This window comes from Chelonia mydas, chromosome 17, assembly GCF_015237465.2.
Source record: "Chelonia mydas isolate rCheMyd1 chromosome 17, rCheMyd1.pri.v2, whole genome shotgun sequence".
In the NCBI taxonomy this organism is placed as follows: Eukaryota; Metazoa; Chordata; order Testudines; family Cheloniidae; genus Chelonia; species Chelonia mydas.
The window spans coordinates 13,137,613-13,153,210 of record NC_051257.2 but is presented as its reverse complement, the minus strand read 5'-3'; the positions used below and the strand labels follow the sequence as shown (position 1 = coordinate 13,153,210).

Here is a 15,598-nt window from a genome sequence, read left to right as displayed (position 1 = left end):
TACTAAATATTTCCTCACTCCAGAAGCATATGCTAATAATGATACCTAGCTCTTATATTATACTCACAATAATAATGATACCTGGAGATTTTATATAGAACTTTTCATTAGTAGATCTCAATAGGCTGCACAAAGGAGGTCAGTGCTGTATCATTATCCACTTTTTAAAGATAGGGAAACAGGCAGAGGGAAGGGAAATGACTTGCCCACAGGGTGGATTTGATTTAAATCAAATTGATTTAATTCATGATTTAAATCACTAGTCAGGAAGACTCGATTTAATCATGGTTTTCTACATAAAAGTGCATTCTTGCTGGTTGTTATAACCTTAATACATATTCTTCACAACTCAGAGATAGATGTAGGTTTCATTTTTAGAAGGTACACACTATACATTTTTAAACAGTGATTTATTTTGAAAACTTTTCAGATTAGTTTTACAGCTATATCGGAAAATGGATGATTGTTTGGTTAGTTCATTTACCAAAAGTAATTGAAGCAGATATTTATGAAGTCATTGGGAGGGGAACTATCATTAATATTTGGAGGATTTTCTTGCCATGCTGTATTAGGAGGAGAACATCACCAGACAGACATTTAAATTGTTTTATTTAACTAAAACAACAATGTTAATTATTCTGGATTTTTTTCTTCAACAGCATACATAATATTTTAACAAAACAAGCATATGTCCCTCGCTTCTCACATTTATCTCCAGACTTCTTCTCCTTGTCCAGATCTATTCCGCCCCCAACAATCTTCTATTCATTCAACTTTTTGAAACTTTGCACTTTTAGAGAGAGGTAAGGGATTGACTCTGTGTACACAAAATTGCAGAGGGACAATAGAGTTGAGGTCTGTTATTTCTCACCTCTATATATTTATTTAAAAACATTTTTGCTGTTAGCAAGCATGTTACCTCTGGAGACTACAAATCCACAGTTTGAGAACTGCAAAACTAAGCATCTCTGATGGTATCTTCTAGACTGAGCACTGAGTCCCACTGGGTAGACCAAAATAATCTATACAGAAGCCTGTGGAACACCATAAAATTGGGTCCCTAATCCATGAACTATTGGAACTCATTTACAAAACTTTTCTTAAACATTACATGAATATATTGTCTCATACTATAGAATTAGAACTTATAATCCCTATTCCATGATGAGATATCTTTGAGCTATAGTGTATCTTAATTAAAACTATCTTTAGGTAGGTTTTTTCCTAAAAAGCATTTTATCAAAAAAGTCCGATTTAAATTAAAAAAATCCGATTTTTTTAAATTTTTTTTTGACCAAAATCACCCATTAGGTCAGTGGCAGAGCCACGAATAAAACCCAGGGCTCCTAAGTCTCAGCATGGTGCTCTATCCACCAGGCAACACTGCCTGCTGATAGCCAAATGGTTTCAAGTACCATTCCCAACTCCCAGGAACATCACACTTCCTCAGGTCTGTATACGTCTAGTTTCCATATAACATCGTTTTCCACCTGATTTTCATGAAACTTTCACCTTTAAGTAAACTAAAATATTTAGTTACAATCTACAGCGTATAAAAATATATAGTGTTTATATCTATATAGATATAAATCTAGAATGCATTTTGGATCACTTACTAACAAAGGACTAGCAGACAAAACCAGACTGGGTGCCACTGCCTGAAAACAAAGGTTGAAGACTCACTGCTCCTTTAGTTAATATTTAAAAGCATCTCGGGCCAGGTTTTTAAAAGGTATTTAAGTGCCTAAAGATGCAGATAGGCACCTACCTGCAGCTGTAGGCACCTTAAAAATCCAGCCCTTTGTGCCTTAGCGTTTCTGCCCACTATGAGCAAAAAAGCCTCAGCATGTCATGGTGGTATACAAGGAAAAAGGGTAAAATTTTCAAGAATGCCTAAAGTAACTTGGGCCCAAATCCTCCAAGGTATCTAGGCCCCTAGCTCCCATTGAAATCAAAGGCAGTTATGGGCCTAGAGACCTTTGAGGAGCTGGGTCTTAGCAGCCTAATTACTGTTCACTTTTAATCAGACTAGGGCTTGGCTACAGTTGCGAGTTACAGCACAATAAAGGAGCCCCGGGCGCACTAGCTTACTACCCATCCACACTGGCAAGGCACGTAGAGCACACTGACTTCGCAGCTACAGCGCTGCTGGTACTCCACCTTGGCAAGTGGAATAACGTTTGCTGTGCCCCCGCTGGAGCGCTGCGGCGCCAGTGTGAACAAGGTGTTGCTTTACTGCGCTCTGATCAGCCTCCAGAAACGTCCCATAATCCCCTTAAGTCAAGTGGCCACTCTTGTCATTGTTGTGAAATCGGCTGCAGGAATGCGGAAATGCCCTTTCAAAGCTCCGTTTTGGAGAAGTCGGCTGCTTATCAGCTCTGAGAAAAAGCAAATATTTACTATGTGTTTGAGTGAGTCAGAGAGAGGAGGGGGGTCTGAACTTACAAGACAGCATGCTGACGCACTCTCAGCACCCCAAAAACCCACTCTCTCTCCCCCCACATACACACAACACAGACCATGTCACACTCCACCCCACCCACCCCCGCGATTTGAAAAGCACGTTGCAGTCACTTGCATGCTGGGATAGCTGCACACAATGCACTGCTCCCAATGCCACTGCAAGTGCCGCAAATGTGGCCATGCCAGTGCGCTGTCAGTGTGGATAGACTGCAGCGTTTTCCCTACTGCGCTCTACCAAGGCGGGTTTAACCCACAGTGCTCTACATCTGCAAGTGTTGCCATGCCCTGAGGCACTTTTAAAAATTTTACTGCTAGCCTTAAAAGCTGAACCCCCAAAGTCCTTGAAGGGATACACCTCTTGTAGGACCTTGCATATAAAGAGTCAACAACAGGTGGATATGATAAACTAACACAAAAGCTTATAGAAGAGAAGAAACCTGAGATTAATATACATTTTACCGGAAACCAACAGCATCCCTCTTGAAAGTTGGTGTGCTAGCTGCCAAATTCTGGATCAGTTACAATGCGTAGAAAGCCCACCTGTAGCAGCTGAGATAATCAATGAAGACACAATAACAACATTGATTTAATTTACTTTAACGAGTGATATCACTTCTAAAAGACTCTAATCCATGTGACAAGTATCCTGGCACATCAAGAAGAGGGAATGATTTCTAAGCCCAGAGTTTGGCATGAATGAAGTATCTGTCCTCCCCCTGGCTCTCCATTGTTCATAACCTTGTTGCCTTCTGGGAATGGTAGGGTGAAGGCTTTTGTGATATAACTGAATTAGTAAAAGGAAAGTTCGGAGGAGAGATAACAGCAAGGTCATGAAATTGATTATTAAAGAGAGAAAGAACAATGGGAATGCTAAGGATACAGCATCTTTTACAAGGTTATTGGTGGGAAAGGAAACCAAAGATTACAAAAAATCTAAACTTCAGTAAAATCTCTTCTGCATTGCATGCCTGACCATTTTTGAGCAATTGTGACATTACCCAGGGTACAATCTGGACTGCTGACCAGCTGTGTCCCTCAACTCTAACCTGGGGTGCCTTTTACACAGCTTTGCTGTGAGAATAACTACTCCTGATCTGCTCCCACACAGCCTCTAGCATGTAAATTACTCCCAACTACGTTACATGAGTGTTCTAGCCCGCCAGTCATGTACTATATTATATGGCGACACCAGCAAACTTCCAGCCCCAGACTCCCCCCCCCCAGAAGTGTGCATCTCGTACTGCCCAGCTTTTTGCTTCTGGATAATACAAGCTCATAGAAAGTCCATCGCTTCATTAATAGAAAATGATATGCATAGACCCTGTTATCTCAGATGGAAGTTCCCAAACACTTCAATCCAAACACATTGGTTTAGATAAAACAATAAAACATGTTTACTAACTACTGAAAGAAAGATTTTAAGTGATTACAAGTAATGAGGCATAAAAGTCAGGATTGGTTACAAAGAACCTAAAAAGTAAAATCCAACTAACATCTAACTTAACAAACTTAATGAATTTAAATAAAAATGTCTCTCACCACACACTTTTGCAGTCTCACTGGCTGAAATCCTTTCAGCCAGGACCCTACTCCTAGTTCAAAGCTTTCTCTCTCTGTCTTTCAGGTGTTGTGGCTTCACAGGCAGAGAGAAAGGCAGGAGTATTTTGGGGGAATCTCTTCTCATTTCTTATAGTTCTCTTTTCCCTTTGAAGATCATTTCCAGCTGAGGTTCAGAAGACAAGAGGTCTGGGGGACAGGAACCTCCAAGCTGTTTTCTTTGATGCTATGTAAATGTTTTTGCTTATACTCTTCTTCCTGCCAAAGAATGGCCACCTAACAGATGATAGTCCATTTGACTTTGTTGATACCTGGCTGAGGCATTGGCTAGCCTTTTGTCCCTGGGGAACTGGTTTGAAGCTGTTTCCCCATAGTTGGAATATGTCTTATACAGTAGAATTTTATAACTTTACAAACCGTGTTGCCACACATATTTAACCACTACTTTAATGTTCAGCGGATTATGAGTTTTCAAATGATACCTCACAAGGCATACTTGGTACAAAATTTATCTTAGTCTTGTAAAAAGGGTGAACACAGGGGTACAGATTGTCACACCAATTAAATCAGAAATTGCTCCCCAAGGGTCAGCTAGGACTGAAAAATAAAAATGTGTAGCTTCAACGTAATGTTAAATAAACTAACAGCTCTTAATACAAGTTTATCGATGCAAAGGGCCAAAGTCAGAAAGAATACACTCCAAATGTAATCAGTGAGTTTTGTGCCCTGCATTAATTAAGTCTAGAGGTAACATTGGAATGTCATATAAAAATAAGAAGAACAGGGCCCAGTGCATTTCTGCTGTGTATGCAGAAAATGCAACATGCTGATAGTACACATGCACAAATCTTTAGTGACTCAGAGAAGGAAGATACCGCCCTGTCAGGAGGTTAAAGCCCCAACAGAAACTTTTCATTAAAAAGTGGAAATGCCCGTTTGTATGGATTTCCATCACAGTCTCAATAATCCCCATTGGAACAGGCAGATTGAATACCAGTAAAGAAAAACTACCCACTCCATTTAGGCTACTCACAGAACCCATAGCAATTCTACCGGGTTACAATCTAAAGGAGGTTATTGACTCAAGGAAGGACACATTGAAAACACAACTACTGCCAGAAGCCAGATCTAAAATAGCCCCTTTTTGGAAAAGAACAGATTACTAGCATGGAGATGGAGAAATGAAGTATGTGAAATCCATTCAATGGGGGGAAAAGATAGACAGCCTTATACCAGGATCAGCTAGATTTTATGAGATATGGTTAGCATTTTGGGGAATTTGACCAAAAATACACAGAATTTGACCAAACACAAAAACATCTTTTCAATGTAACAAATACAGGCTAAGAATTACAATATTTGTTAATACATGAATGGAAAAGTCATGTTTGTTAATAATGACAAAATAAAAATGGGGAAAAAATTAGCCAAGATACAAATGGGATGAGAATCTCTTTGCAAAATCATGGTAATTGCCACTGTATGTAGCAGATAGCATGCCCCTTAGCCTAACTGAAGTGTTGACAGCTCAGGGCAGAACCAAAGATTTAAGAAACACGTGCAATTCACAAGGCATCATGCACAGCTGTAGTATCTACTTGGAATGTGCTATCCACTTGAGTACCATTGGTTTGTAGCAAGATCTTTGGGAAAAGGCCGTAAAATGTTCTCCCAAAATTTACCAACACCTCATAATACCATTAAGTGTACATTAGAGTAAATGTAATGAATAAGCACACGAAAATTGTGTAAGTGCCCACTTGTATCAGTAAGAGGTGACAGGAGATGTTTTTAATTGAGGGTAAAGATTAAAGGAGAGCCACAGAATTCTGAAAATGGAAGGAGGATTTTACATGAAGGAAATTAAATATTTTAAAATTTAAACTGGGGAAAGTGATAAACCTATTGTGCCCATGCAGATTTCCTTCTGTAATAATGAAGTACTGTACAGATTAGTCATTTGGTTTCCTGTCATCTAGATCTCAACTGGTACTTTCAGATCGAAATTTTAGTCTGTTTTAAAAGTCTGACACACTTCACCCAACTTTGTGAAATTGAAACTGCTACAAGTATATGAATAGTATTTTTTAAATGGGAGAGTTGACTGATATTTAATAACTGCAGTCAACGTATATTATCAATCACTTTAACAACCCAACTGTTACAAAAAAATATTAGCTAATCATTAGTAGCTCTGAGAGAAACAGATGAAGAACACTGAAATATTGCCCAAAGGGATAGGAAAAAAATTAGCAAGCATCAAGGATTAATACTGCAACTGAAGTAACATCCTTCCAGAGGGCAATATACTTCAAGTGTAGGCTGAGCGGGGAAAAAAAGACTAAACTCACTCACTTTTTCATTTTTAAAAAAAAAAAAGTATATAAAAATGACTAAGGGTCCAATCCCTCAATGTGTTACATGTGAGTAATCCTTATATGTAATCATCAGCACTAACCCAACAAAAATAGTCACATATCATCATATTATTAGTGTTTGTATTAGGTCAGTGTATAGGGACCCCTTCAATGGCTATTAGCCAGGATGGGCAGGGATTGTATCCCTAGCCTCTGTTTGCCAGAAGTTGGGAATGGGCAACAGGGGATGGATCACTTGATGATTACCTGTTCTGTTCATTCCCCCTGGGGCGCCTGGCATTGGCCACTGTCGGAAGACAGGATACTGGGCTAGATGGACCTTTGGTTTGAACAAGTATGGCTGTTCTTATGTACGGACCCCACTGTAGTAAGCACTGAACTAACATAGAATAAGACATCTTCCACTTTAAGAGTTTACAAGCCAAAACACTGGAGTGTTAACATTTACTGTCTAACGTTACATGCCTTATGTTCCCAGGAAAAGCAATCGGTATTTCAATTCAGACAGCTATCACAGTAACTCTAGTTAAAATGTTATGAATAATAAAAGCTGACAGACTGTTGTCCAAGTGATAATTCAGTTGAGAAGAAATTTGAGGGTGTGGAAATGCAAAAGTTTTATTTAAAAATCTATGCTCATCATCCTTCCAAACTCAATGACACATGGAACAGCGGCCACTTAACATTGCTGCTATTGGAACTAGCACGATCTGACAAAGGCTGCAAAAAACAATATGCTCTTCTTCTAAATGGGATTCCTCTGACACAGACCAAGCTAAATCAGGAAATTAGAAGTTGTAGAAATGGCATCTAGGAGGAAGATACAAACATGTCACTTTGGAAAAAGAAAACAACATATGCCAATGAATAGTTCTGACTTGCTCCAATAATACAAAACACATCTCTTCTAAAATCACCCTTTGCAGGGGGAGTTGAGGGCAGTGTACAATTCAGCTCTAGGATAATATCCATAATTAACAACAATTAAAAGGAGCAGCAAACATACGGAACATTCCTTTAGCCTTGTTTAAAATATCGACCTAGACCAACAATTATCAACAGCAGCAGAAAGTGCATTCTACAGTCATGGGGCATAATTACAGAAGGGAAAAAAAAATAGCTCCCATCATCACAAGGTTATAATCAAGGTAGATTAGATAACCAACTGATTCAGATCTTAATGAACAGCTGGGAGTGTAGCAGGAGAAAAGAGCAGTAAAGCACACTGAAGCTATCCATTCACAGCCATAAGAGTCAGATCAACTGTAAAATCAATATATTGAAAGAGAGCTGAGATTTCAGAAAATTACTAATAATATTTTATAATGTCTGCCTACCTAAGGATGTGAGCTGCCACATTTGAAATAAGGTGTATCCTTGATATAATACAGTCTGGTACTCTGAGATAATATATCCTTGACTATGAGAGCATATATGAGAGCATTCATCAGCAATCATAAACCATTCTTACTGACCAATGGCTCCACAGAAGGAACTGGGTTTTACAAATTATTGGTCCATTATTCTCAAAAAACTGAACAACAAACTCCTAGAGGACTATTTTTTACACTAACAATCTCACAGAGATAATTAAGTTTTTTTTCAGAGGCACTTAAGGAAAACTCTTCTTTAGATTTGCTTCATTCCACTAACAAAACCAGATGCATAAACCAAGGAGTTCCTTCTACAATAAACTAGTCTCTTTGCAGGACACCAACAGATCTATTTTGTGTTTTTATATTTCCTGACTGGGCTGTATTGAAAACTGTTAACATTATAAACTGCCACTTTAAATTCTCAGGAGTTTTCCTTGTACTCCTTGCAGACTCTGGGCCTCTGTAAGGAAGAGTGCACTCTGGTTCGTTAGCAGTCAGCCTGCAAAGAGTTAGCCCAGAGCAAGGTGGGATGAGTTGTGAGACTCTGCATAAGGGACCAGCCTCCTTTGTCTCTCTCTGGTTTTTGGTTCTTGCATGTTAAGATTCCTGATTCTGAGAAATAAAGGAGCATTACATTACAGTCTTCCAAAAAGAATATTTTATGTTTATCTAACTTCTGCGTGTATGCTGTCAACATAACACTGACATACCAAAGTGGCTTTTATAGATGTGTTTGGTCAGTATTCCCTAGGCAATACAGTGCAAATGTAGCTTTTTATATCCACATACTTCATGAGTTATTTACAACATACTTAATATATTTTTGCATAGCCAGAGCACTTACAACACTTAAAGATTTCACTCATTATTGAGTTTTACTCATGATGAACAACTAGGGTTGCCATCTGTCTAATCACACAAACCCAAACATCCTTGCTCCCGCCAGCCCCTTCTCTGAGGCCCCGCCCCGCTCACTCCATCCCCCCTCCCTCCCCTCACTCACTTTCACCGGGCGGGGGTTGGATTGAGGGAGGAATTGTAGGCTCTGGGCTGGGGCTGAGGGATTTGGAGTGTGGGAGGGGGCTCCGGGCTGAGTTGGGGTACAGGTGCAAGCTCTGGGAGGGAGTTTGGGTGCATGAGGGGGCTCCAGGCTGGGCAGGGGTTGGGGTGCTGGAGGGGGTGAGGGCTCTGGGAGGCAGTTAGGGAGCAGGGTACAGGCTCTGGGAGGGAGCTTGGATGTGGGAGGGGGCTCAGGACTGGGGGATAGGTGCAGTAGGGGGTGAGGGCTTCAGCTGGGCAGCGCTTACCTCAGACGGCTCCCAGTCAGTGGCACAGCAGGGCTAAGGCAGGCTCCCTGCCTACCCTGGCCCCGCACCGCTCCTGAAAGCAGCCAGCACGTCTCTGCGGCCCCTGGGGAGGGGGCTCCATGTGCTGCCCCTGCCTGAAAGCATCGCCCCTGCAGCTCCCAGCCAATGGGAACTGCGGAGGGCAAAGGCAGTGCTCAGGGCAAGGGCAGCATGCGGAGACTCCCTTCTCTTCGCCCCCCTCCCGCGCGCCGCTCCCCGGGGCTGCAAGGACATGTTGGCCGCTTCCGGGACCTGTGTGAGGTCAAGACAGGCAGGGAGCTTGCCTTAGCCCCGCTACACCACCGGACTTTAAGCAGCTTAAAATCTCCTGGATTGGCTTCAGTAGCTTCCAGGAGATAAAGCCTGATTCCGGGAGACTCCTGGTGAAACCGGGAGGGTTGGCAACCCTATGAACAACAACAACTATGTCTAAATGACAGACTCCAAAGTGTCTAGGTCACTTTTGAAAATGAGACTCAGGAGCTTAAGCGATGTAGGTACTTTTGAAAATTTTACCTTATGACTGTAAATGAAGTTATAGGCCCTATTTCTGATCTAACTGGCAACTGAAGAATCATCAGGTGATATTCCATGGCCTATGATTTGCAGAAGGTCAGACTAGAGAAATTTAATGATCCCTATATAAAAATAGAGCTCTGTGAAATTTTTTTATATATATAATTTTTCATTTCATTTTGGGGAAATTGTGTTAGCTCTTTTTATCTGGGGTTTGGGGAGAGTTGGGAGGCCCTGTGAGGGAGGGGAGGGGTTGCAGAGCGGTCCCACCCCGCAATCAACCAGCAGTGGCAGCTCCTGTCCCTTGGGACAGGGCCCTGCTCCCCACTTCAGACATTGAGACCTTGCGCATGGGACTGCAACGCCACAGCCCCTCAGTCAGAATTTTTTCTGCTATCCTCACTGTTCTTTTTTCCTATAGAATCCTCATCGATATCAAATCAGGGCAAACTTCTGAGAGGTAGCAAATTTGCTTATGAGAGGTTTTTCTGGAGCTCATAGTGCTATTCAGTTCATTAAAATCAGCCTTAGTACAGTATTTGATCAGGCTAGAAGCTTGTTCAATATATACCACATGGCACAACCTATTCCCACAAAATTCTTAAACCTTTAATATACCAGGGAATACTTAAACCAGGCAAATCTAGGCATCACACCAGAGAGACTCATAAGTATTCTCTACTGATCTTTTCACCTCTGACCACTACAAGAACCAGGTACTGACACTGCCATACTCTTGCAGTAAACGCCAAACACACTGACTCTGGCTCTTCTACTTAAGGAAAACGTATTTCAAACAACTCCATGCAACAGGAACCTTGATGAAAAACAGCATTTTCCTATTAGATTCCTGTTGCATCTGAAGAAGTGGGTTTTTACCCACGAAAGCTTATGCCCAAATAAATCTATTAGTCTTTAAGGTGCCACCAGACTCCTCATTGTATTTGTTCCTATTAGATTATTATTGTACAACTGATTCGTTTCTCGAAACATTGCATCTTCCAATTGCCAAGGAGGGACACAAAGAACAAAAATGTAATAAAAATCCTACAATAAAAAGCTTTGGAATCCAAAGTTATTACCCAGTAGACAAAGAGATAAAACCTTTTTCTCCAGAGGAGACTTTTGAATCCTGTTACCCATCAGTATGGTCAGAATTTATGTCTCACTGCTAGAGAAGCAGAGAACACAACTGACACTCACCACTGATGTTGGACACAGGCACAGAAACTTACCGGAGTTTTACCATGCAATTAAATCTCACTTTTGAACCATGTCAAGAAGTTTTCCACTCCTGTACAATTTGCAAGTGAGCGTTTGTTCTAGATACAAGCTTTGACTTTGCCCACATCGCAAAGCCAAACTATCCCATACATCTGAGCAATCAGCTAACGCCAATATAGGAGACAGTGCCCTCTTTACTATCCATCATTCCAGAATCTGCTAATGTAGGTTTTGCATGTCAGCTTGACAAAGTGCTCCCTTCCTGCTTCATAAACCAAGAGGGATTAGGCTGTTTTGTTTTTTCTTAAGTCATCTCTTTTTAATTCCCTCCTCCTTAACATTCATCTTTTTGTAGATCAGATACAATTATTCTTCACAGAACATACTAGTTCTAATTTCAGATGGGGGGATGTACATCACAATTGTTACTATAAATGGCCGTGCACAGGTACAGTTAGAAGCAAGAGGAAACATTTCTCTTGAAGGAGGGAGAAGGCACAGAATCCATAACACAAGTTACAAAAGCAATGCTGAAGCTTGTGCTTGATCGTGAACATCTGCAACTGATTTCAGTAGGAGCTGTAAGTACTCAGCAGCTCAGGATCAGACCTCAGGCCTGACTCCCAATTGCCTTGCATCTTGTGCATATCTGTGCAAAGCGGGTTCAAAACGCTACCAAATCAGAACTCTCCACTCGCACCAGTGAGCTATGTTGCTAGGGAATCAAAAGCAGGGCCCACAATGGCCAGTGCCAGTAGAAGCACTCTGGGCTTACACACAGTGGGCCTTGGCATTCTGCAGACCACCAGGCTCCAACAGATTTGGGGCAAACTTAGCCTTTTTCATGGGAAACCCATACCTAATGAGACACTAGGAAAGAGATGCCTGCAGATATTTCCTCCTCCCTGGGAGGGCAGGATCAGGCATGCAGTCAGGCACCGTGTGATTTAACATCCTCCTTCATTAAAGTGTGAGAATCCTCTAGTAAAGTGAACTCAACATATTCATGGAGTTATAAGTCAGATTGTTACATGTTCAATACACCCAAAATGTATGAGATTCCTATTCTACTGCTTAAAACAAACTCTTCTGAATAGTTATATACCTTCCTTAGATATAAACAGACTGAAGAAGAGCTCTGTGTAAGCTTGAAAGATGGTCTCTCTCACCAACAGAAGTTGGTCCAATCAAAGATATTACCTCACCCATATTATCTCTATACTAAAATAAGAAATTTTATTCACCTGGTCTTCAAAGTAAATTCATATTCTGTGCCTAATGGGATTAAATAAGTAACGTAAGTGGTACAAACGAAATGCAAAGGTAGCTTTGCTTAAATGGGAAAAAAGACTTGTGGAAGATTAGATTACATAAATCCTTCATGAAAATGACTATTGTCTTACTCCAGCATTGCAGATACTTTGTAGGTATTAGATTATAAATAGGAAGCTACTGCAGAAACCAGTTTTTGGATTTTTCATTAGTATTTCCTGCTCTCTCTTTGACAAAGAGCCTTGACTTGCACCCTGGCCTGAGACAACATTTTAAAAGGATCTGAATTGCAAAGTACTAACCCTTATCAAAATATAGAATAGCTTAAATTCTTACACACAGACACAACTTTAGGACCACTGTTTCATTCCTGGTGGCCATGGCAGGTCATTTATTATAAACATGGGAGCAGTAAGCAAGGTTAACTTTTGGAGTGGCAGCCCCTCTGAAGATAGAAAAATAGTAATTTCCAGCAGCCAGATTTTGATGCCCTTTCTCGGGTTGAGGAGCATCTTACTCCAAAAGCAATCTAACTTAAGTCCTGAGTAAAGTTATCATAACCTTGACCACAATTTATCACACAGAAGCAATCACTTGTTACAGGGATTTGCTATAAAAGAAAGCTGTAGCCATGCATCAATTTACGATATGCAACATGCATAAAACCAATAAATCCAAGACACAGCAAATAAATTCAAAAGCCATGAGGTCAACAAATCCCAGATTTCAGCCCCTAATTTTAATGCAGAAGCCTCCAAGCATTTGTTAAGCAACCTGGTGACAGAGTTTTAGCAAACAGATTCTTGGTTCTGAGAGTAAAGTGGCCCCATCTGATTCATCCAGGCTTAACTCCCAGCCTGTGGGAGAGCTCAAACTAGCCTTTCCCTAATTCACTACAACACCTGAGTTTCCAGGCTCTCAGAAAACACCATCCCAAGTGAACTATACCACCTAGTCTACTTAAAAGTTTAACTCAAGTAGCACATAGCAATGAGGTTTCACTTCCTCTCTTTAGAAAGTCCAACACAGTCATTCAGGCAAAAACAGTACTGCCTCTTGCTGAGGTGGTTTTATTATGCCGACAGGAGAGCACTCTCCCCTCAGCACAGAACATCTGCATCAGACTCACTGCAGTGGCACAGCTGAATAGCTTCTAGCGTAGATTAGCCCTTGGGCTTTGTCTTCACTGGCTTGAAAAAAAGAAAAAAAGGCTCTCTGGCAGTAAAAAACATAGGGAGGACAAGGCATTTCAGTTTTACTGCCAGATAACCTAGGCACAGTCAGCCCCAGGCAGGGGTATAGGGCTGATCTCTGGTTAACTCTATATTATCTCCACTGAGAATTTTGTTACCAGGCTGTAAGAAAATATCTTTTTAAGCAGTGAAGACAAGGCCAGTGTTAGTTCAGATTTGACCCCAGGTTTATAATGTCAAAGAGAACCTGAGATGTTCCTTTAAAAAATTATAGTTTTATTTCCAAAATATAGATACCCCCCTACAGTGGTTGCATTCCAAACCATTTATGCTCTGCGTCAGTAGTGGAAGTGCAAGAGAACCGAAAGTGAAATTGACTAAGTAAATGTCAAACTGATTAAGGACCGGATCCTGTAAATACTGACAGCTTCTCTACACAAGAAAGTTGTACCAGCCAGGACAAAGAGGCAACTGCAAATCAGATTTATAAAATTTTCAGATTTAATGATCTGCTATTTTTTTCCTTAGGTACCAAGGCTGAAATCCATAAAACCATTTCTCATTCTTCTATAGCCTCAATATATTTCCCTGTTATCAATGCAGAGAAATCAGTTTGTCAGAATGTGTATTTGTAAATTATTAAAGACGTGCAAAATCCCGCAGTCAATTCTTCTACATTTTATATCTGGTCCTTGGATGGGAGTTCATTTAACCCAACTGTTACTGGCCAAATCTACAATCCTTCCAATGAAAGGACAGGAATAATCTACAGAGATGCTTTGGGAATATACCACTACCAATTCCCTCACCAAGACCCTTACCCAAAAAGCACTTAAGCATGTCAATGGAACTACTCACATGCTGAAAGTTAAGCATGTGCTTAAGTGTTTTGCTAGATTGAGGACTAAAAAAAAGTAGAGAACTAACTATGATTCATGTCTCTTGCTCACCTACCAAAACCGTACCACTAAACTTTGAGATTCTCTGTGACCCATTTTCTACACCAATATTTGTAAGCTATTATCACCACTTCATTATCCCAATCATAGTCTTTGTTTTGTTTATTTGATTAAAAATCGCTGGAAATAAAACCTTAACTAAATGTTTGTGCTGAGGCCTGAAAACTGTTTTACTAAGTAGATCCAGAGACCTCACTATTTTTTCCACTTTAACATACTTATCTCTATAAATCATTTACCAAATTTCCTTTGGTGATTAAGAAAGATTTTTATTTCTAGGCTGGCTCCAGGAGACTGTCATGTAAAATTTATACTCACAGTAGAAAATCAAGTGTAATGTTCCTGAAAATAAAAGAAGAGCAGCAAACCAAATTATATCCAGCCATCAGCAAAAACATTCTTCATATTTATTGTTAAACAGGCCGACAGGAATAATGATATTTCAGTTCCTTTTGGGAAATTAAGTAAATCCAACATTAGAGAAGACAAGTATCAGGAGCAGCATGGATACTGCGAACACATGGCCCAATCCTATAATGTTATTACGAAAACACAGGGCTTGAGCTACAGGAGAACTCTTAGGGTATGTGTACACTGCAGCTGCGAATGAGCCTTACAGCCTGGGCAGACAGACGTGAGTTAGATCTGCTCAGGCTACTGTGTTAAAAATTGGAGTGTGGCTATTGCGGCACGGATGGTTGCTTGGTCTAGTCACCCACGCTTAGATCCAGGGCTCGGCTGCCTTGGGCTCAGGAGCCTACGCCAACCTACCACCTGTGCCACAACATCCACGCTGCTATTTTAGCGTACTAGCTTGAACAGAGCTAGCACAAGTCTCTCTGCCAGAGCCGGGAATCACAGCTCCCAGCTGCAGTATAGACATACCCACAGGGAATAAGCACACTAGTAATAAGACCCCATTCAGCATGTGCTGAAGTGTTTTCCTGAACAGGGATGCTTTTGTGATTCCATGTCCAAGTATTCACAAGATCAGGGCCTCTATGCATAAAGGTCTCGCTTTACCGACCAATGAAATACAGCAGCAGTCACTAGGGTGGATACAGCAGCTGTTAAAACATCAGGCAACAACTATTCAGAATAGGAAATGACGACCACTATATCCAATTCAAATCGCATGGGCAATTTAGCGAGGCGGAAAGTAATAATCAGCCTTGGAATATGGCCAGTACATCAAGGCTACCAATGTATTATCATGAAAAGAGCCACAGCAGTTTTAACAAAACTCAGGCAGTCAGCCCTCAATTTTAAGTCGCATCTGTAAAACAGCATCTCCCCATATCACTGTGTTGGGAC

At 40.8% G+C, this 15,598-nt stretch overlaps 1 protein-coding gene and 1 long non-coding RNA gene across 8 annotated transcripts in view; both read right to left on the bottom strand.

The window, feature by feature from the left end:
• LOC102929958 (S-adenosyl-L-methionine-dependent tRNA 4-demethylwyosine synthase TYW1) overlaps positions 1-15,598 on the bottom strand; it is a 130,585-nt gene that overhangs the window by 31,804 nt on the left and 83,183 nt on the right. The window lies entirely within an intron of this gene.
• On the bottom strand, positions 2,237-6,670 carry LOC122463169. Its single transcript, XR_006286261.1, has 3 exons — positions 4,003-6,670; positions 2,923-3,012; positions 2,237-2,378 (listed from the first exon to the last, which is right to left on the bottom strand). It is a non-coding gene; the product is annotated as an uncharacterized LOC122463169 (long non-coding RNA).